Here is a 22,224-nt window from a genome sequence, read left to right as displayed (position 1 = left end):
CGGTCAGTATCTGGTGTGACCACCATTTGCCTCGTGCAGTGCAACACATCGTCGCATGGAGTCTATCAGATTGTCAATTGTGGCCTGTGGAATGTTGGTCCACTCCACTTCAATGGCTGTGCGAGGTTGTTGGATATTCGTGGGAACTGGTACACGCTGTCGTATACGCCGGTCAAGCACATCCCGAACATGCTCAATGGGTGACATGTCCGGTGAGTATGCTGGCCATGCAAGAACTGGGACATTCTCAGCTGCCATCCGCCCTGAACAATGTGAACCATGATTCATCCGTGAAGCGCACACCTCTCCAACGTGCCAGACGCCATCGAATGTGAGCATTTGCCCACACAAGTCTGTTACGGCGACGAGCTGGAGTCAGGTCAAGACCCCGATGAGGACGACGGGCATGCAGTTGAGCGTCCCTGAGACGGTTTCTGACAGTTTGTGCAGAAATTGTTTGGTTGTGCAAACCAATTGTTCCAGCAGCTGTCTGGGTGGCTGGTCTCAGACGATCTTGGAGGTGAACCTGCTGGATGTGGAGGTCCTGGGCTGGTGTGGTTACACGAGGTCTGCGGTTGTGAGGCCGGTTGGATGTGCTGCCATATTCTCTGAAACGCCCGTGGAGACGGCTTATGGTTGAGAAATGAACATTCAATGCACGGGCGACAGATCTGGTTGACATTCCTGCTGTCAGCATGCCAATTGCACGCTCCCTCATTGCTTGTGGCATCTGTGGCATTTTGCTGTGAGACAAAACTGCACATTCCAGGGTGGCCTTTTGTTCTGGGCAGTCTGAGGTACACCTGTGCACTACTCATGATGTCAGATCAGCATCCTGATGTGGCACACCTGTGAGGTGGGATGGATTATCTCAATATAGCAGATGTGCCCACTACCACACATTTGGACTGATTTGTGACCACTGTTTGGGAGGGATGGTTATATTGTGTATCTGGAATGAATTTGGGGGCAGGGCAGGGATAGCTCAGTAGGTAAAGTGGTCGCCCCATGATCGGAAGGTCGGCGGTTCGAATCCACTTAACGGCTACCCTGAGGTACCCCTGAGCAAGGTACCGTCCCTACACACTGCTCCCCGGGCGCCTGCTTAGTGGGCTTCCCACTGCTTCACTGAGTGAATGGGTCAAATGCAGAGAAAAACAAGTAATTTCCCCATGGGGATCAATAAAGTATCCATTATTATTATTATTATTAATTTTAGGTCTCTACGTCCATCCCATGGGGAATGGGAGCAAAAACAAAAGTGTTGCGTTTATATTTTTGTTCAGTGTATTTTAATACCTTGTGTTGTAGTGGGTGTTATTCAGTACTGATTATTTACACATGTAAATCCTCATGCTGGTCACATCTATCATGCTTTATCACAGTGTTTCTGTCATAGATCAAATTACCTAAAAGATTTTTATCCATCAGCTCATAATCACTGTCCACACTGTTGTGAACGGTATACACAGTAAACAAACTGTACCTTGTTTTCACAATGATTTTATTCATGGGCATCTTTAACTTTCCTTTTAATATTTGATTCTGTTCGAAGTAACAATTAACATAAATCCATGATCATTATAGGACAAGGACATAAAGGGAAATCATCAGGACATGTAGGGTCAGTTCATTACTTAAACATATTTAACCCAAACATTAATTCTCATAAATATTAAACTGAAAACAGTCACTTAAAAATAATCCTACAACCTTGTTAGAAATGACTGATTAGAAAAATCTGGATTTTCTGAAGTCTAGTTACACCTTGTCTTACAATTGCTCTTTGCTTTCCCTAGCAGACCATGACAGCCTGAAGATGCAGGCAAGACATTACAAAACCTTGAGCAACATGTACAGGAAACCCAATGCAAAACCCAACCAAAGTGACGTTGCTCAAATTTTGGACTGGAGTTTGAGGCCACACGAGCTTTTATTGATGCAGATGTTACAAGGGAAGAAGACAGGCCCACAAACATATTTGAAGCATACCTGTGCTTCAAAGACATAGGAAATGTAAGTTCAACTACCTTCAGTTAAATTCCTTGCTTTTCTCTGGATAGGTTTAGTTAGTTCTTGACTAACTGAGCACAACCTTGTCATAGGCGATGGATGAACTGCATCGCATCGTTGGTGGTTCCAAGTGCAAATACATACCGTATTTTCACGACCATAAGGCGCACTGTACTAAAAGGCGCAGTCTCAGTTATGTGTGCCATTACTGTATTTAACACACACATAAGGCGCACTGGACCATAGGGCGCATACAAGTACCGTATGCGTATTTAAAAATAAAGCGGGAGCAAACCTGAGTTCGGTACCTTACTCACATTTCTATTACCGGTAATCGTCATCATCAACAACACACAAGCATACAAGTGTGCGTGTTTAAAAATAAAGCAGGAGCAAAACAAAGTTTGGTACTCACATTTTTATCATCAATCAAACCCATCGAAGTCCTCATCCTCTGTGTCTGAATTGAACAGCTGCGCTAAATCTCCATCAAACATTCCAGGTTCACTTTCTTCACCGTCAGAGTCACTTTCCGTGCCGTGCGGCTCCTCGGAAACGATGCCGGCTTTTGCGAAAGCTCGAACAACAGTGCCAGCAGACATGTTAGCCCAAGCATCTACAATCCATTGACAAATTGTGGCGTAACTCGCCCGGCGTTGCCTTCCACTCTTAGTGAAACTGTGGTCTCCACCGGTCATCCATCGCTCCCAGGCCGCTCGCAGCCTTACTTTGAACGGGCGGTTCACACCGATGTCCAGCGGCTGGAGTTCCTTTGTCAGGCCTCCCGGAATGACAGCAAGCTCACAGTTCATTTGTTTCACTAGTTTTTTTCACATCGGCTGTGAGATGGGCACGCATAGAGTCACAGATTAAGAGCGATGGTGATGCGTGGAAAAAACCACCTGGTCTCCTTACATACACCTCCCTCAGCCACTCTTTCATCATTTCCTCATCCATCCAGCCCTTTTCATTTGCCTTAATGATGATTCCTGCTGGAAACTTCTCTTTAGGCAAAGTCTTTCGCTTTAAAATCACCATAGGCGGCAGTTTCTGTCCATTAGCATGGCAGCCAAGCACAACAGTAAAAGAAGACTTTTCATACCCCGTTGTGCGTATCGCTACCGTGCTGGTCCCCTTCTTCTCCACAGTGTGACTCACCGGGATGTCAAAAGTGAGCGGGACCTCGTCCATGTTTGTGATGTGGCTGGGCTGGATGTTTTTGTCGCCGATGTGTTTGCTGCAGTAGGAGCGGAAGATGGCCAGCTTTTCATTATAATCCACTGGAAGTTGCTGCGCTACCGTAGTCCTGGTCCGGATGGAAAAATGGCACCGTTTCATAAAAAGTGAAAGTGAAACTGCTTTTAGCCGAATGGTGACCGTCGAAACGCTTCTCCCGCTCGTTCTTTGCTCGATGATCCACCGCTCGAGTCTTTCCTCCAACTCGGACACACTTCACCCTTTAGCGTTCTCATTGTGTTCTCTACTACGTCCTCATTACAACACACAGGGCGCACTGCGCTATAGGGCGCGCCGTACTTTTTGAAGAAAATCTAAGACTTTTAAGTGCGCCTTATGGTCGTGAAAATACGGTAGATCACATGGAGGGTCGATGGGCAGAGTTTTGATCGAAGGTGCAGTTCTTTGGCATTTAGAAGAAGGTCCTGAAACCTCCTCTCCCCTTGGAGGTAAGTGGCCTTTTCATACATTAAATCCATCAGATATGTTCAGATTACTTTATTAAGATACTTTTCTCTGTCCACGGTGGAGTTTACTGTCACTCTCTTCAATGCACTTCCATCTCTTTTTCCTTCACCAACTACACCACCGAAGTGCCAGTGAGGCTCTCCTTCATATCCTCAAGGTGAGAACAGCTGCAATACCAGCCACTGTAACTTGTACTCCATTTACTTGTATTATTATTATTATTATTATTATATTATTATTTTGCTTTTCATGCTTAATAAGAGAGGGTCAAAGTTCAATTCAGCAGGGATTAAATTACTCCTTATTCAGGATTTCTAAATTGTCATTTAAAACCTACTCCAGAGAGGCAGCACAGAGCAAAAGCACATTGCAGTCGGGATACAAGTAAAATGGGTAAAATTATATATTTAAAAAGGCCTTCAAAAACTAGAATATGTAACAAAGTTTTTAAAAAAAGCACAAATATACACGATAAAAAGGCTGTAAACTAGAGAAAATTCATGCTCAGAATTAATACATTTCCAAAATTTCATTTATTTCTTCTATTCCAACAGTAAATCATTCTAAACATTCTTGCTTTTGCTTTTTGTGTCTTAAGCTGTTTGGATGCACAGCAACCCTTTCATTTAAAATCGTGAAGAATTTGTCCTTTTTTTGTGCTTTTCTAGCCGGGTGAAGATGCCTGTTAGGCCTGAACACCTCCCTCTGCAACTGGATCCTGGACTTTCTGACCGGAAGGCCTCAGTCAGTACGGATCGGGAACTGCACCTCCAGCACCACCACACTGAGCACTGGGGCCCCACAAGGCTGTGTGCTCAGTCCTCTGCTGTTCACACTGCTGACTCATGACTGTGTAGCAACACACAGTTCAAATCACATCATTAAATTCGCTGATGACACGACCGTGGTGGGTCTCATTAGCAAGAACGACGAGTCAGCGTACAGAGAGGAAGTGCAGAGACTAACGGACTGGTGTAAGGACAACAACCTGTCTCTGAATGTTGACAAGACAAAAGAGATGGTTGTTGACTTTAGGAGGACACGAGGCGACCACTCACCGCTGAGCATCAACGGCTCCTCTGTGGAGATCGTTGACAGCACCAAATTCCTGGGCGTACACCTGGAGAAGGACCTCGGCTGGTCCCTCAACACCAGCTCCCTGCACAAGAAAGCCCAACAGCGTCTCTTCTTTCTGAGAAGACTGAGAAAGGCCCGGCTTCCACCACCGATCCTGACCACCTTCTATAGAGGAACTATTGAGAGCATCCTGAGCGGCTGCATCACTGTCTGGTTTGGGAGCTGTGCCATATCAGACCGCAAGACCCTACAGCGGATAGTGGGAACAGCAGAGAAGATCATCGGGGTCTCTCTACCCTCTATTGAGGACATCTACACCACACGCTGCATTCGCAAAGCCACCAGCATTGTGGCTGATCGGACACACCCCTCTCACACACTCTTTACACTCCTGCCATCTGGAAAAAGGTACCGAAGCATTCGGGCACGCACATCCAGACTGTGCAACAGCTTTTTTCCACAAGCCATCCGTCTCCTCAGCAAAAAGGGACTGACTGATAAACACGCACACACACACATACACTAACATTATCACTCAGCTTAACTCAAATACCTCAAAACATTGAGACTGGACTGACTAACCAACACAAAGCGCAAACACACTGACCTACACCACCAAACCATCGCACACACCAACCTGTAAATGCTCTTTTGCACAATATTATTACTAGATATATTATATATATATATTTTTTTTGCACTAACTTGTCTTGTAGCACCTTGGTTCCTGGAGGAACGTTGTTTCGCCTCACTGTGTATTTTTAAACTGTATATGGTTGAAGTGACAATAAAGTTGAACTTGAACTTGAACTTGAGATGATATACCTGGAGAAGCGGCCTCTCTCCTCCCCAGTGCTGCTTTTTGCTGGGACAACCAGCATTGTTGCTGTAGGAAACATACCAGTGACCACTCTCTCCTTGGAGGATTTCTGGGAAGGAATGTTGGTGTTGATGGCATATTACTACACCTTGCACCTAACATACCCGAAATGTGTTGCAACGGTCCTCTCTGCCATACAAACTGAGGTAATCACGGATGCCATCCATGATTGCTACTTGTGCATACAAGAAAGCAATAGCTGAGTGGAAGTCGTTCTTTGAAAAATAGGTGAATACCAAGCAGGATTTTATCAGGTCATTTGCAGTTTGTTTAGTTTTGTAGTACGTTTGTACAACTTTGTTCCTAATTTGCCTAGAAATGTCCTGAGAAACGGCTGTACTTATAATGCTTTACAAATGAAAGTTGTTTTTTTCTTAGTGACACTTGACCTGAGGCATGTAAAGTTTTAAGTCAGTAATGCCGTTATTTACAAAGTTTAGGGCCAAAAATGTAATTTGTTTCTCTGTTTAGGCCTTTTAAAGGGTTGATTTAGACTTTAGAGATTGTGCAGCAGCCCTATATTGTTTACAAAAAGGATTTTGTTCTCATGAGAGGAATGAATGTTGACATATATCACTCCTGTCCTGGTTGTGATTTCAGTAGAAGCCAAGGAGTATTCTAGGAAAAAGGTCTGTTTTAAGGTTTTTGTGCTTGGATTTAATATGGATTAGGCTCTATTTTAAGATAAGCCAACCTGAATCAAGAAAGAAATTAATCATACTTCATTATTGAGTAGATTTTCATAGTATTAGAACTATTTTAGAACTAGGGCAGGAAGACCTGAGACTGTAACTGGCTAAATTCTGGGTTGAGTCATGAACTAACTAATGAAAGCTTAAGCAAAAGACAGCAGGTCTCAGCAATAATCACAGAAACATTCACATTGGAAACCAAAACACAAAGCATAAGCTTAAAATGCAATGAAAAACATAAAATTAGATACACAAAGTAGCTCACCTGGTTTTTGCCTTGTCAGGTTGTGTCTGAACAAACAGAAAAACAAGAGGGAGTGAGAAAAGCCTCAGAGTAGGAAACGTAACCACAGATTAAGCTGTGTGACACAAAACACTTAAACCCCATTTATGGAAAAGGACGAAGGAGCAGAAAAGGAATCCCGGGCGTTGTAGTCATCTGCTGTTGCTATCACAAGTAGAGAGGCACAGCGACGAACACATGACTGGGTCCTTACCTGATGTGATACAAACAGCACCTAGTCTTAATCCACTGTAGAGCATGGCACAGCCTTTATGTTTCCTGGTAATAAAAACTGAATTCATAGAGTTGATGCTTATTCACCAAGATGATCTGGAAAAAAAAGCTTTATTTCATTTCTTGTTGTGCAAATTAAAATTGGGAGAAACAATTGTGAAGGCTCCATGCAACCACACAGCTGAAATACTAATAATAATATTCATGTTTACCTTTCTTTCCTATTTTTGCATTGTGCTGTAAAGCTTCAGTGATTATATATTAACCAATTTAAACTTTTGAGTTAGTTTGTAATACATGACAGCAGTAAGCTACGGGCCAAATGATGGCATAGAGTCTGTTTGTTATGGTTTCTTTTTGAATTAGCTGGCTGCCGCTGCAGTCCTTCCTGGTTAGGGTAACAGAGGAGGCTGAGGGTGGAGCTGGTTTGAATGCAGAGGCCAATAACATGGACTTAACCATCTATAGTGTTCACGCAGGGGGGCTGGGGTTCCTTCTTGTATTATGGTTAGTTACTATCTCTGTGGTTTTCACCTTTGGTGTATACAACGGTTCATTCACTTACTGAAGCTGTCTCTCATTTGGGCAGGTCAGTTTGCTGAGTGAAGGGTTGTGTCCCAATAGAGACTGAAAATGTGATGTCATTTCCGGGGTGAAACTGCAAAGGATTGTAGGTACACATGGCAAGTGGTACTAGCGCACAGTAATGTGCGCTAGTACAGTAATGTGAGGAAAGTAATGTGAGGAAACACTGATCTGGTCTTCTAACCTTCCCAGTGACAGACTATGCATGACTCTCTCATGTGCCTCAGAGAAAGATGATCTACCACAGTCCAAGCACATGTGCCAGGTCCCATACTCCTTCAGTGGCTTTTCTACTCGAGTGCTGAAAGCATTATACACAGTGTATTCTGCTTGTATTCTGCTTTTTAATGTTCACGTGCCAATGGATGCATCAGAGACCAAGTTGGGGTTCAGTAACTTGCCCAAGGACACCTTGGTAAGAACTCCAGACTAGAGCACACAGAGATTGAACCAACAACCATCCAATTAGCAGATGACCTGCTCTACAGCCAACTCAATGATGAACAAGGAGGGACAACAAGAGAGGAAGAAAAATGGACCGAATGCAGCTGTAGGCATATGTGGGTGTGTTGATTCTTACTGCCGTGCATCCAGTAGAGTCGCTACGGCCAGTTTATGACATCCTGAGTCTGGTAGAGAAGTTTTCATGCTGACACAAGATTAATCATAGAAGCACAAAAAGGACATAATTTCTTGATAAAGACACAATAGATGATCGTCGTTCATGACACAAACGTGCTCCTGTGAGGTGTATGGAACAAGTGGGTGTTCCTCCTGCTGTGATGTAAGATCCTGGTACTGATGTGACTGTATGAGCACCAAGTCCCCTTCAGAGGACTCTGTCCCCTCCAACAGAACATCCAAGTAAACCAGGGAACTTTGAGACAAAAACATGGGCAGCATGTGATGCAGGTCCAGCTGTACAAAAATTCAAATTCAAATTCAAATTTTATTTGTCACGTACACAGTCATACACAGTACGATATGTAGTGAAATGCTTGGACAACTGCTCGTGACCTAAAGAGAACAAAAAAGGAAAAGGCTATGAATAAGATAGGAAATAAATATGAAAAATTAAAAAGGGTAAATTTAACTATGAAGGAATAAAATATAAATTAAGGTTAAAAATGAAATAACTGTACAACACAAATTAGAATGAAGGGTAAATTTAACTGGGAAGAATAAGATAAAGATAAATATATAAATTAAAGTTGAAAATAAAATAACTGTACAACAAAATACACAATACACAATATAGAACTATATAAGAATGTATGAAGAAATCTAAATATAAATAAATATATACACAATAACAGCAGCTGTACAAGTATTAACCGGAAATGAAGAATATAGTGACCAGTGTTGTGCAAAACCAAAGTCCAGAAAGTCCAGTGTGTGTGTAAGAACCATATGTGTGGGTCAGTACTGTGTGGTGGTGTGATTGAGAGACCGTATCGCCTGCGGGAAGAAGCTCCTCCTCAGTCTCTCTGTGTTGGTCTTCAGGGAGCGGAATCGCTTTCCTGACCTCAGCAGAGAGAACAGTCTGTTGTTGGGATGGCTGAGGTCCTTCACGATCTTCCTGGCCTTGGTCCAGCACCGCCTGCTGTAGACTGAGTGCAGGTCAGGGAGCTCGGAGCGGATGGTGCGCTCAGCTGACCGCACAACCCTCTGTAGAGCTCGTCTGTCCTGCATGGTGCTGTTCCCGAACCAGGTTAAGATGTTTCCCGCCAGGATGCTCTCTATGGTGCACGAGTAAAAGTTCCTGAGCACCTTGGAGGGCAGTTGGAAGTCTCTCAAGCGTCTGAGGTGGTAGAGACGCTGTCGGGCCTTTTTCACCACGGTGTTGATGTGACAGGACCATGACAGGTCCTGCGTGATGTGAACTCCGAGGTATTTGAAGCTGTCCACTCTCTCCACTGGGCACTCGTTGATGACGGGGGTCTGGTAGTTCCTCTCCTGCTTAGTGCTGAAGTCCACTATCAGCTCCTTTGTCTTACTGACGTTTAGAAGGAGGTTGTTCCTCTGGCACCAGTTCTCCAGATTCCTAATCTCCTTCAGGTAGGCCATCTCGTTGTTATCAGAGATCAGGCCCACCACGACGGTGTCGTCAGCAAACTTGATGATGGTGGTGGAGCTGGTAGTGGCCACACAGTCATATGTGTACAAAGAGTACAGCAGGGGGCTCAGAACACACCCCTGGGGGGCTCCAGTGCTGAGAGTGGTGGAGGCTGAGACATGTCCGCCCATCCTTACTGCCTGTGGTCTGCCAGTTAGGAAGTTGGAGATCCACTGACACATAGATGAGCTGAGTCCCAGATGCTCCAGCTTGGTGGTGAGTGTGGAGGGAATTATGGTGTTAAATGCAGAGCTGTAGTCTATGAAGAGCATTTTAACATAATTCCCCCTTCTAGTGTCCAAGTGAGTGATGTGTGGAGGAGATGAGAGATGGCATCGTCTGTGGAACGATTTGGACGGTAAGCGAACTGTAGTGGGTCCAGTGTGTCTGGTAGTGAAGAAATGATGAAGTCTCTGACCAGGCGTTCAAAGCACTTCATCACTACTGAGGTGAGGGCTACAGGGCGATAGTCATTGAGAGAAGCAGGGTGGGGTTTCTTCGGGACAGGAACAATGATGGACTCTTTGAAGCATGTGGGGATCACCGACTGAGATAAAGAGATGTTGAATATCTCAGTGAACACAGGAGCTAGCTGGTATGCGCAGTCTCTGAGGATACGACCTGGGATGCCGTCTGGTCCTGCTGCTTTCCTGGTGTTCACTCTCTTGAAGGCTCTCCTTACTTCATGCTCGGAGATGACGAGCACGTTTCCGGTGCTGGCAGTATCTTCCTGTCTGCAGCCGTTAGCGCCGCTAACACTAGCATTGTTGGAGACCTTAGCTGCAGCCTCGAAGCGAGCATAGAAAGTGTTCAGCTCGTCTGCCAGAGTCACGGCCGCGTTCGTCATACCGGTTGTTGGTGCTTTATAGTCTGTTATGGAACATGGAACATGCTCTTGTGCGATGGCAAACCGTCTGTCCTGCAGTCAGGACACGAGTTGTCCCTAACATTGCAGGTTTCCAAAAGAAAACAATCACCTGTAACAGCTTGTTTACTGTATATGCCCCTTGGCCTGCAACTGCAGAAAGAAAGCTGTCCATGATGGGACCAGTGCAGAGGAATAAACCTGAGCTTCCTCCTGCACTTGGGTCAAATATGGACACGCCTTTGTCCTCATGAAAGTTTGCCTTCACTCAGACTCATGCCCTGGTGTTCCTACCATGCCAAAATATAGAAAACTGTCAGGCAATGAGTTGGAATAAAGTTGAATAAAACCTTGAAACACAGAGATGGATGATATTTTATACTTATTGCTTTATAAACAGTCAAAGCAAACGGGGTCATTTTTGAGCCCTGAGGACCACAAGTGTGATTATGTGCTGCCATTTAAAATTTATAAATGGTTCAAAAGAAAAAATTCTCACTAAAGTTCAACATACAGCACTCTCGATGTTGAACTTTATTGAGAATTTTTTTTAAAAAAATTTTTAAATTTTTTTTTTAAATATTTAATTTAATTAAATATTAAATTTTCTTGTTTTATTTTCGCTAAAAAACAGGGTGTATTTTTGTAAACAAGGTCTGGTGGCCCTAAAATGTAAAATGTTGAGTAAATTTTGTGTTAATGTGTTGGTCTTAAGTAAAACTAAGGTGTAACACTGAATTGATTGACAATTTATACTTTTTACGTTAAAAAAACAGTCAAATGAAGTGGGGACATTTTTGACCCCTGAGGACCACCAGTGTGATTATTTGCTGCCATTTAAAATTTATAAACGCTTGAAAAAAAACTTTCTCACTAAAGTTCAACATACAGCACTCTCTAGTTATTCAGATAGTCAAAATTATCTAAACAATTAAATATTTAATTTTCTCAATTTGTTTCCGCTAAAAAACAGGGTTTATTTTTTGTAAAGAAGGTCTGGTGGCCCTAAAATGTAAAATGTTGAGTAAATTTTGTGTTAATGTGTTGGTCTTAAGTAAAACTAAGGTGTAACGAAAATATGTTAAAAGTTTATTTTGTGACAGAAATATTAATATGAGCAATATTAGAACTTAGTAGCGGCCGCCATTGTTGGAAACTGGAATTGGCTGGGCCGCGCTATGAATTCTGGGATATGGTGGGCCACGAAGGACACACCCGACCCATCCATCAAATTCAAGGAAATGAAGGACGCATTTGTTGGTCGCATTTAAAGGAGTCGACGAATTTGGACAGTCTTTGTCACCTGGCTGTGACATAATCGGCCTTCAAATGCGGCCTCAGGAGGATGCAGCCGACGTTTTGGGACACAGCTCGCGTACGTCGGGTACTATGAAGTGCGGAAGGCAGAGGCTCGTGAAATGGAAAGGTCTAGCCTTTGTCGCGCTGCTCAGGTTGCCTAGCAACCATGATACTAACCGCGAGAAACGTTTCATACGGGAGAAAAAATGATTTTTTGTTTGTTTATTTATTTTATTTATTTTATGAAATCACTTTGATTAGTTGAGTATCTGAGGCTGAGACCACAGGACTGTAAAACATGATTGTTGGGCTTCATTTCTGTACTGAACAGTCATTTAAGATTAGTTAGTAAAGCTCCCCCGCTATTGGTGAGCTGGCCCCTCCCTTTCTTCCCTCCCCATCCTCAGCTGCCTCCCTATTCCCACTCTACCACACCAACCCACACGCGCAGGGCTTGGGGTGCAGGTGTGTCACCAGGGTGCAGGGGAGGCACTCCCCCTCTGTCCCCTTCTGGCCGCCTGTGCCTCAATTTTATTCTGCAACCTAGACATCCACATTACTCACACTCTCACATAACACATACATAGAGTCTGTTTGTTATGGTTTCTTTTTGAATTAGCTGGCTGCCGCTGCAGTCCTTCCTGGTTAGGGTAACAGAGGAGGCTGAGGGTGGAGCTGGTTTGTTCACGCAGGGGGGCTGGGGTTCCTTCTTGTATTATGGTTAGTTACTATCTCTGTGGTTTTCACCTTTGGTGTATACAACGGTTCATTCACTTACTGAAGCTGTCTCTCATTTGGGCAGGTCAGTTTGCTGAGTGAAGGGTTGTGTCCCAATAGAGACTGAAAATGTGATGTCATTTCCGGGGTGAAACTGCAAAGGATTGTAGGTACACATGGCCTTGGGGGTGAGCACGTTCTACAGCATCCAGAGGATGTTCTGTGTATTCAAACCCACCTCTGGCGCTGGTGCCCTACCCTCAATTTTAAATGCATATAGACACTGAGGGTTTTCGGGAGGAGCCGTGCTGCTCTCTGAGAGGAAGCTAGTACCATGCTGTCCTGAGTTTTAAATGCACTTTAGAACAGCACACAGCAACACTACATATGAGCGGGCATAGGGAGGTTTGGGGTCTTCACTCACCCCGGTTCTGTTAGCCGTTAGGGCTGGGGGGCTGGGAGGAGGTGCTGGCCGTCAGACTGGGGTCTGGGATGCGGGGCCTCCCTGCTACTGCAGATAAGGAGGTGGTCCGCTTGCCTCCACCCCAGAGAGAAGGGTTACAGATGGAGCGGGTCAATGCTGGGCTCAGATCTACCCCCCGGCCCAATCCCTTTTTGTCCCCCATAAACCCCCCACCAGAGCGGCCAAAGGTTCGCCATCGAGACCCACCCTCAACAGAGCAATCGAAGTCACATTGCCCAGCCTCGCCCCCCTTAGTTCCTCCTTACCACCTTCATGCCCTGTCTCCGCAGTCTGATGTGTGATGTGTGAAGGGTCCGGGCTGTGAGGATTATGGCAGTGGTGACTTTTCCCAGGAGAAGCTGGGACCCTGTTTACTAGAAGGTTTTAAAATTTCTGTTTTAGGTGACAGGAGACATGTGGCCTGGTCAAAACACAGAGAGCTGCATTCTAAAAGATCTTTAAATATAGTAAACATACCTTGTGTGCCACAGACTGCTCCCAAACACGAGGGGACAAGTAATGCCTCTAAAACACTTAAGTTGGCTTTATTAAACGTTAGATCTCTAGCTGGGAAAACATTTTTAATTAATGATTTAATCACTGAGCACAGCCTTGATTTTATGTTTTTAACTGAAACTTGGTTGGACCAAAGTAACAGTGAAGCTGTTCTCATCGAGACGACCCCTCCTAACTACAGTTTTATCAGTGAGGCCAGGGTGAGCAGGAGAGGAGGGGGGGTTGCTGTCTTATTTAATGAATCATTTCAATGTAAGCAGCTATCTCCTGGAAGTTTTCAGTCTTTTGAATATGTGGCTTTACAGCTGAAGGCCCCATCCAAAGTTGTGTTTCTTAATGTTTACAGGCCTCCCAAATACGGCACAGACTTTTTTAATGACCTCAGTGAACTGCTGTCTGTGATCTGTGTTGATTTTGACTGTGTAATTATTGCTGGGGATTTTAACATTCATGTGGACAACCCTCAGGACAAAGGGACTAAAGACCTGAGTAACACTCTGGGCAACTTTGGGCTGACTCAGCATGTAACAGAGGCCACACATAATAGAGGACACACTCTTGACCTACTGATCTCCAAGGGCCTGAGCATTTCAAAGGTTACTGTGTCTGATGTGGGCCTGTCTGATCATTACTGTGTTTTCTTTGAAAGTAAAATCTCAGCCCACATAAATATATCAACAACAGTGATAACAAAACGGTGTATAACTGAACACAGTAGTGCAATTTTTAACCAGGTCTTCCCATTAACACCTGACCTGTCCAGAGGGTCAGTCAATGAGCTCGTCAATAGCTTCAATGCTAACATGTTAAATGTAATGGACACTATTGCTCCCATTAAGGTGAAGGTTATCTCTGGAAGGAAAAAGTCTCCATGGAGAAACTCCACACTGGTGAAAAATGAAAAAAGAGATTGTAGGAAAGCTGAGCGCAGATGGAGAAAAACAAACCTCCAGGTTCATTATGACATCTATAAAGAGAAACTTCACAATTATAATTTACAACTGAGGAATGCAAGGAGGTCCTACTTCTCTGACATCATCACTAAAAACAGCCATAATGCTCGGGTCTTATTTTCTACAGTTGACAAGCTAACAAACCCTCCTGTGCCAGTGGCAGCTGAACTTCAACCATAGCCTGCAATGACTTTGCCAAATTCTTCACTGAAAAAATCCAAAAAATTAGACAAGCAGTTGGTACATCAACAGCAGATCCAGGATATGTACTGTGTCCACCAAAAAACTGTTTAAACACCATGAAACAGTTTCAACCTATTAACAGCAAAGACCTGGAGGACATCTTAGGTCAGCTGAACTCCTCCTCCTGCTGTTTAGATGTCCTGCCAACAAGTTTTCTCAAAAAGGTCTCAAAGACTTTAGAGTCAGACCTGTTACAGATCGTCAACTTTTCTTTATTATCAGGTGTGTTTCCAGAATCACTAAAAACTGCTGTAATCAAACCTATACTGAAAAAGGACAATCTTGACAAGACACAAATGAACAACTACAGGCCGATCTCAAATCTCCCGTTTTTAAGTAAGATCATTGAAAAAGCAGTTTCTCAACAGCTCAGTTACTTCTTAAAACAGAATAATTGCTACGATGCCTTCCAGTCAGGTTTTAGACAGAACCACAGCACTGAAACCGCTCTGACCAAAGTGTTTAATGACATATGTCTGAATACAGACAGTGGAAAAATGTCAGTCCTAGTTTTACTGGATCTCAGTGCAGCATTTGATACAGTTGACCACAACATATTACTCAAACGACTGGAGAACTGGGCAGGTCTTTCAGGAACTGTACTAAACTGGTTCAAAACATACGTAGAAAACAGGAAATACTTTGTATCAATAGGTAACTTCACATCTGAGCAGACAAGTATCACATGTGGAGTTCCCCAAGGTTCCATCTTGGGACCCCTTCTGTTTAACATTTACATGCTCCCACTGGCACAGATTATAAACAACAACAAAATAAACTATCACAGCTATGCAGATGACACACAAATATATATCACAATGTCACCAGGAGACCGAGGCCCTGTACAGGCTCTTGGTAAATGCATTGAGGAAATTAATGACTGGTTGTGCCACAATTTTCTCCAGCTAAACAAAAACAAAACTGAGGTAATAGTCTTTGGCGCCAAAGAAAAACGATTACAGGTCACCAGAGAACTTCAATCTATACACCTAAGAACCACAAACCAGGCGAGAAATTTGGGTGTAGTGATGGATGCAGACCTAAACTTAGAAAAACACATTAAGACAATAACAAAGTCAGCTTACTATCACCTCAAGAATATATCAAGGATAAAAGATCTGATGTCTCAACAGGACCTGGAAAAACTAGTCCATGCATTCATCTTTAGTAGGCTTGATTACTGTAACAGCATCTTTACAGGTCTACCTAAAAAATCAGTCAGACAACTACAGCTCATTCAGAACTCTGCTGCTCGAGTCCTCACTAAGACCAAAAAAGTGGACCACATCAGTCCAGCTCTGAGGTCCTTACACTGGCTGCCTGTCCGTCAGAGGATAGACTTTAAAGTTCTGATGCTGGTCTATAAAGCTCTGAATGGTTTAGGACCAAAATACATCAGTGACCTCCTGACCCAGTATGAACCTTCCAGATCCCTCAGGTCATCTGGATCCGGTCTTTTATCAGTTCCCAGAGTCAGAACCAGACACGGAGAAGCTGCATTCAGCTTTTATGCTCCTTATATCTGGAACAAACTCCCAGAAAGCCTCAGATCAGCTGAAACACTCAGTTTATTTAAATCCAGGTTGAAGACTCACCTGTTCTCAGCTGCATTTGAATAAAGCACCAAATCCACACTTTAAGCTTAAATGTCAAAACTTACATTTAACTACTGATTTTATCTACTGTTCTGATCTGTTTTGATTTTATATACTGTTGTTTGTTGTTTGTTTGTTAATTAGTTAGTTAGTTTGTTTGCTTGTGTTAATCAATTTTAAATCATGCTTTTTATTTGTTTTTGTTTCTAATGTCTCTGTAAAGCACTTTGAATCATCTTGTTGTTGAATTGTGCTATACAAATAAACTGGCCGTGCCTTGCCTTGCCTTACATCTCCTGGGTCTGGGTGCGGTTTGCCCCTCTGAGGGTACCTGGACCTGGGATATAGAGTATGCTTGGGGAGTGCGACTGTCTGTGCAGTGTTTATTTGTGTCTGTCTCCACGTCAGGTGAGTGCCGAGTATTTGTTTGTGTATATGGGGTGGGAATGCACGTTTGTGTCCGCGTGCGCCTGTTCATCTGTGTCTATATGTCAGGTTGGGTCTTAAACTCAACCTCTCTGGGTACATCTCAGGCCCTCCAAAGTACGGAGGCCTAACTCCCCTCACCACACTCCATGCCGGTGGCTGACGCCCTCAGACGTTGGTGTGTTGGTGGTCCTTGTCGTCTGGGGCTGGGCGCTCATGTATGTACTGGCTCATTCCTGGTGGCCGATTGGCGGGGCCTGGTGCCCGGCTGGGCCCCTTCCGGGGGGTGGGATGCCCTCAGGCCTCTGGGCCTGAAGCTTGGTCCTCTCTGGCACAGCTGGCTGCCGGCAGAGCCCGCGGGCACGCCACTGCAACCCCCTCTGGCCTCTGCTCCGTAGCTGCTGGGTGACCTCTCCTTTGGGGCTCTACTCAGCTCTTCCCAGCAGGGTGGCACGGTTCCCCCCCCCCCGCCCCTTTGGTGGTCCTCCTCGGGTCCTTGTACTCTGGGGCCTCTGGATGTCTGGGGCCTGGATCTCCTCCATACCTGCTTCATACCCTGGGGGACAGGGCTGTGGCCCCCCCACACTCCCTAGCAGATCGTTACATGGAGAAACCTTTGGAATGCAAGCATACTGATCCACACAGGTATGCACACAGGTGTACACACAGGTATTCACAGACGCGGACTACAGCTTTCTTGGCTGCTGCCTCAAAGCACATTGTGCGCTGTCTATCTTGCGTGCTGCACAATATCGTTTATTATTTAGTATCTACTGATATCTACTGCTAGCTAGTTTATAGTGATGGTGCCGTTTTTATTATGTTGTTCTTTGTTGTTTGCTTTCTCCTCTGTTTTTTTTCTCCATACAGGTGATCCAGGTGTTTTTTTTTTTTTTTTTCTTTCTTCCCCCCCTTCTCACCGTCTCTTCTCCCCTCTGTTTTTCTTTCTCTCCCTCTCTTTCTTTCATTCTTTCTCCCTGTCCTATCCCCCAGTCATGTCTGTCCTGTTTGTAGCAACCGAACATAAAATAAATTCATAATTATGATAAAGGTCAATCAAATGGACCAATATGGCAAGGCCATGATGATCCACTTGGTAAAATAAATCCGCTTGGCATCTTTCTTGGCCTTCAGACAACAATTCTGATGGCTAAAGATCCAAACGGGACACACAAAAAAAACCCAAAACATTACTTAGTAAATAACAATTAGGTAATGTTGTTCAGGAGACTGAAGTCATCTCACTTTGGCAATGTTAATATAATATGGGCAATATTATATTTATTGTCAGATTATTATGATATATTATACAGAGCTTGAACTCTGTGTCAAACACTGAGATTCAGTAAAGATTCAAGTTGCATTTATTTATATTTCCTATCACCTTAAATCTTCGCTCAAAAACTAGTATCTTTGACAGTGTAACTGTGTCTGATAGAATGAAGAGTAGACTGATATATGAAATATTCCTTTATTGGGTGAGAAAATCAGACCATGTCATAACTGCTGTAAGTCGCACAGAATAGACATCAGAGCCTTAAACTGGCTGGCTTCTGCTAAATGGGTCAAACTGGGCAGAAAGTATACAAACACATAACATCCTTATAGAATATGATGTAACACTATAGATCAACTTAGCTCAGAATATATAAAGCATATAAACAGTTACAGCAATATGATGCAACAAACACAGCAGCTACTGATCCAAAATACTCAAAGCTTCATAGAACTGAAACCAACATTTATTTTAGCTCCATTCTGCTGCTGATACATACTTTAGGTTTCTGAACATTAAACTTGTTGCTGCCTTTCATAGTGTGTAACTTGAAGGCCCTGAGTACTTTCTCCCACACTGGAAACACTGGGATGATCACATTATTTGAACATTACCTAATAAGACTGATTCAGCACAGACAGTTATGTTAAACTTTCCTAGCAGTCCTTCACAAACAGGGAACAGTCTGTCTATTCTCTCCATCTGTCAGCTGCTGCTGGCTCTTCCTCCTCCTCTTCCTCACACACTGCTGAGTTTGTCCTGGTGGATCATCAGGGGTGCAAAGCCTCACAGATGATATGCAGCAGTGGGTCCCTCAGTCTGTCCTCACTCTGGACACTTGCAGTCGTCACACATGGAAATCAAATGTGTGATAAGCTGCAGGATTCAAACACAAGTGTAACTTATAAACACATGTTCATACTTTTATTCCACAATCAGAGAGAAAGAAACAGAGAGAGAGTGCAGGACAGACAGACAGGTGACAGTCTCAGGTGTACACACTGCTACAAACAGGAGGATTTAGTGTTTGTGTTATTACGAGTGTAAACAAGAAGAGTCCCAGATGGTGCAGTGGACACATGTGTGACTGCTGTGATTAAAGCATCTTTCTTTCAGCTTAACGAGTGAACCGTCAGCTCGTTCAAACACATTCATTATTAAACATTTGCACATAAATAAGTGACATAATATTCAGTACTTATGTCTGTGAAGGTTCTCAGTCATCCAGGTCATCGTAGTCAAAGGAGCTTGCAAAGAAAAGCGTCTGGACTTCTTTAAATTGCTTGAAGACGTTTCACCTCTCATCCGAGAAGCTTCTTCAGTTCTAAGGTCAAATGGTGGAGAGTCCTAGATATAAACCTAGTGGGAGTTTCCCCCCACAGAGAGACAAAAAGACCCCCTGATGATCCTCTAATCGCCTGAGCCAAGGTGTGAAACTGGGTGTGGGTCCCAATAAGCCAGAGTTTCGGGTGAGCTCATTGTGAAACCTGGCCCCACCTTATCATGCAAATTCCTGAGGTCAGATGGCCCAGGATGTGACATTGTGCACATTGAAGAGAACGGCAACCTCAACATCGAAGTTTACCGGAAGCCCACACACACGGACCAGTACCTCCTCTTTGACTCCCATCACCCTCTGGAACACAAACTTGGAGTAATCAGGACCCTACACCACCGGGCAGAACATGTTCCCTCTAAGTCTGAAGGAAAAAAGAAGGAACACGCACATGTAAAGGAAGTGCTTAAGAGTTTCAGTAGCTTAAAGCACCAGATGGAAAGCGGCTTAAAAACGGGCTACTCTGAAGCTGAGATTGTGGAGGCTGTCATAAGTGCCATCAGTCCTGGGTTAAAACTAAGGAGCTATTTGGAAGGGAAAGAAGATCTCACATTGACCAGCCTGAGACAAGTTCTAAAAGCCCATTATGCAGAAACGGATGCAACAGTACTGTATCAGCAATTAACCAAAGCTACACAGGGGGCAAATGAAACACCACTTGAGTTCCTGATTAGAGTGCTGGATTTGCGTCAAAAAATCCTTTTCGCATCTGAGCGCACCCAGTCTAGCCTAAAGTATAACAAAGAACTTGTTCAAAGTCAATGTTTTCAGTCCATTAGAACGGGTCTTCTAAATGACAATGTCAGAGCAGAAATGAGAACATATTTGCAGGATGAAAACTGTAGCGATGAACTCTTATTAATGAAAATGCAAACAGCCCAGTACAATGAAAGCGAGAGAGCGTTAAAGGCAAAAGCCCACAGGTCATTTAGAACAGGACTAAATGTAGTTGAGCAGAATATAGCGCTTACTGATCCCCGCACAAGCCAGCCTGACACAAAGCTGGCTAAAACCCTCAAAGATAACTCCTTATTTGCAAAAATTGAGGAAAGTAACTCAGCAATCAGGGGACTCACAGGACAGGTAGCTTCACTAGTGCAAACTGTCCAACGAGATAGAAGTGGTGATGGTGATAGACAAGTCAGGGCGTACAGAAAGGCAGCTCAGAGACCAAAAAGGCGATGCTCTGCATGTCAACAAGAAAACAGGGACTGTGACCATTGTTTCAAATGTGGCAGTGACTCTCACTGGGCAAAGGGATGTAAAGTAAGGGGAGCTCAGAAGCAGGAAAACTGGGCGGGGCTGTGACTGCGGGACAAGCCACAGCTTTACCACCAATGTCCCAATGTGATAACATTCCCAAGGCCCAAAGCTTATCCCTCGCATCACCAACTGACTCAGGAAATCCTAAAATTAGGAACCAACCCCCAAACGTGTTAAATTTAAGTACCAAAAAAAGAAAAGTAGCACAGCTCGTGGGCAGAAAGTGTCTAGTATGGTGTAGAATGAATAACTGCAAAACACAGGCACTGTGGGACACGGGAGCCCAAGTTTCAATAATGAGTGCATGCTGGAAATCAGACAATTTACCTCACTTAGAAGTTCACCCCATCAGCGATTTACTAAGTAAGGATGAACTTTTAGACTTGAGAGCTGTAAATGGATCTGAAGTCCCTTTCCAGGGTTGGGTAGAAGTTAGCCTTAGCCTTTGTGATTCGAGAGGAAAAGCTGTAGCTCAGAATGAGGTTCGGGTTCCAATCCTAGTATGTCAGGATGTGATGCAAAAACCAATAATAGGGTTTAATGCTATTGAGGAACTGATCAAAAAAGACACTACTCAGTCCAGTGAAAGCTTGTCTCTACTCAGAAACTCTCTAAGAGTAGGATCAAGCAAAGCAGAAGCACTGTTGAACCTTATCCACACCACCAGTAACGAGATAGTTACTTAGTTGCACGAGTAAAAGTTCCTGAGCACCTTGGAGGGCAGTTGGAAGTCTCTCAAGCGTCTGAGGTGGTAGAGACGCTGTCGGGCCTGGTCCTGTCACATCAACACCGTGGTGAAAAAGGCCCGACAGCGTCTCTACCACCTCAGACGCTTGAGAGACTTCCAACTGCCCTCCAAGGTGCTCAGGAACTTTTACTCGTGCACCATAGAGAGCATCCTGGCGGGAAACATCTTAACCTGGTTCGGGAACAGCACCATGCAGGACAGACGAGCTCTACAGAGGGTTGTGCGGTCAGCTGAGCGCACCATCCGCTCCGAGCTCCCTGACCTGCACTCAATCTACAGCAGGCGGTGCTGGACCAAGGCCAGGAAGATCGTGAAGGACCTCAGCCATCCCAACAACAGACTGTTCTCTCTGCTGAGGTCAGGAAAGCGATTCCGCTCCCTGAAGACAAACACAGAGAGACTGAGGAGGAGCTTCTTCCTGCAGGCGATACGGTCTCTCAATCACACACCACACAGTACTGACCCACACATATGGTTCTTACACACACACTGGACTTTCTGGACTTTGGTTTTGCACAACACTGGTCACTATATTCTTCATTTCCGGTTAATACTTGTACAGCTGCTGTTATTGTGTATATATTTATTTATATTTAGATTTCTTCATACATTCTTATATAGTTCTATATTGTGTATTGTGTATTTTGTTGTACAGTTATTTTATTTTCAACTTTAATTTATATATTTTATCTTATTCTTCCCAGTTAAATTTACCCTTCATTCTAATTTGTGTTGTACAGTTATTTCATTTTTAACCTTAATTTATATTTTATTCCTTCCTAGTTAAATTTACCCTTTTTAATTTTTCATATTTATTTCCTATCTTATTCATAGCCTTTTCCTTTTTTGTTCTCTTTAGGTCACGAGCAGTTGTCCAAGCATTTCACTACATATCGTACTGTGTATGACTGTGTACGTGACAAATAAAATTTGAATTTGA

General features: G+C 43.9%; 1 pseudogene; it reads left to right on the top strand.

Annotated features, from left to right (window-relative positions):
- The first annotated feature begins 1,747 nt into the window (after positions 1 to 1,747).
- Positions 1,748 to 5,981, top strand: LOC146688682 (uncharacterized; annotated as a pseudogene).
- The last annotated feature ends 16,243 nt before the right edge of the window (positions 5,982 to 22,224 follow it).

Source organism: Copadichromis virginalis, linkage group LG17 (assembly GCF_057382275.1).
Source record: "Copadichromis virginalis isolate Kocher_CV1m ecotype Utaka linkage group LG17, C_Virginalis_male_GT1.1, whole genome shotgun sequence".
NCBI lineage: Eukaryota > Metazoa > Chordata > Actinopteri > Cichliformes > Cichlidae > Copadichromis > Copadichromis virginalis.
Note: the sequence above shows the minus strand (reverse complement) of the source record. Positions and strands in the feature narration are given on the sequence as shown.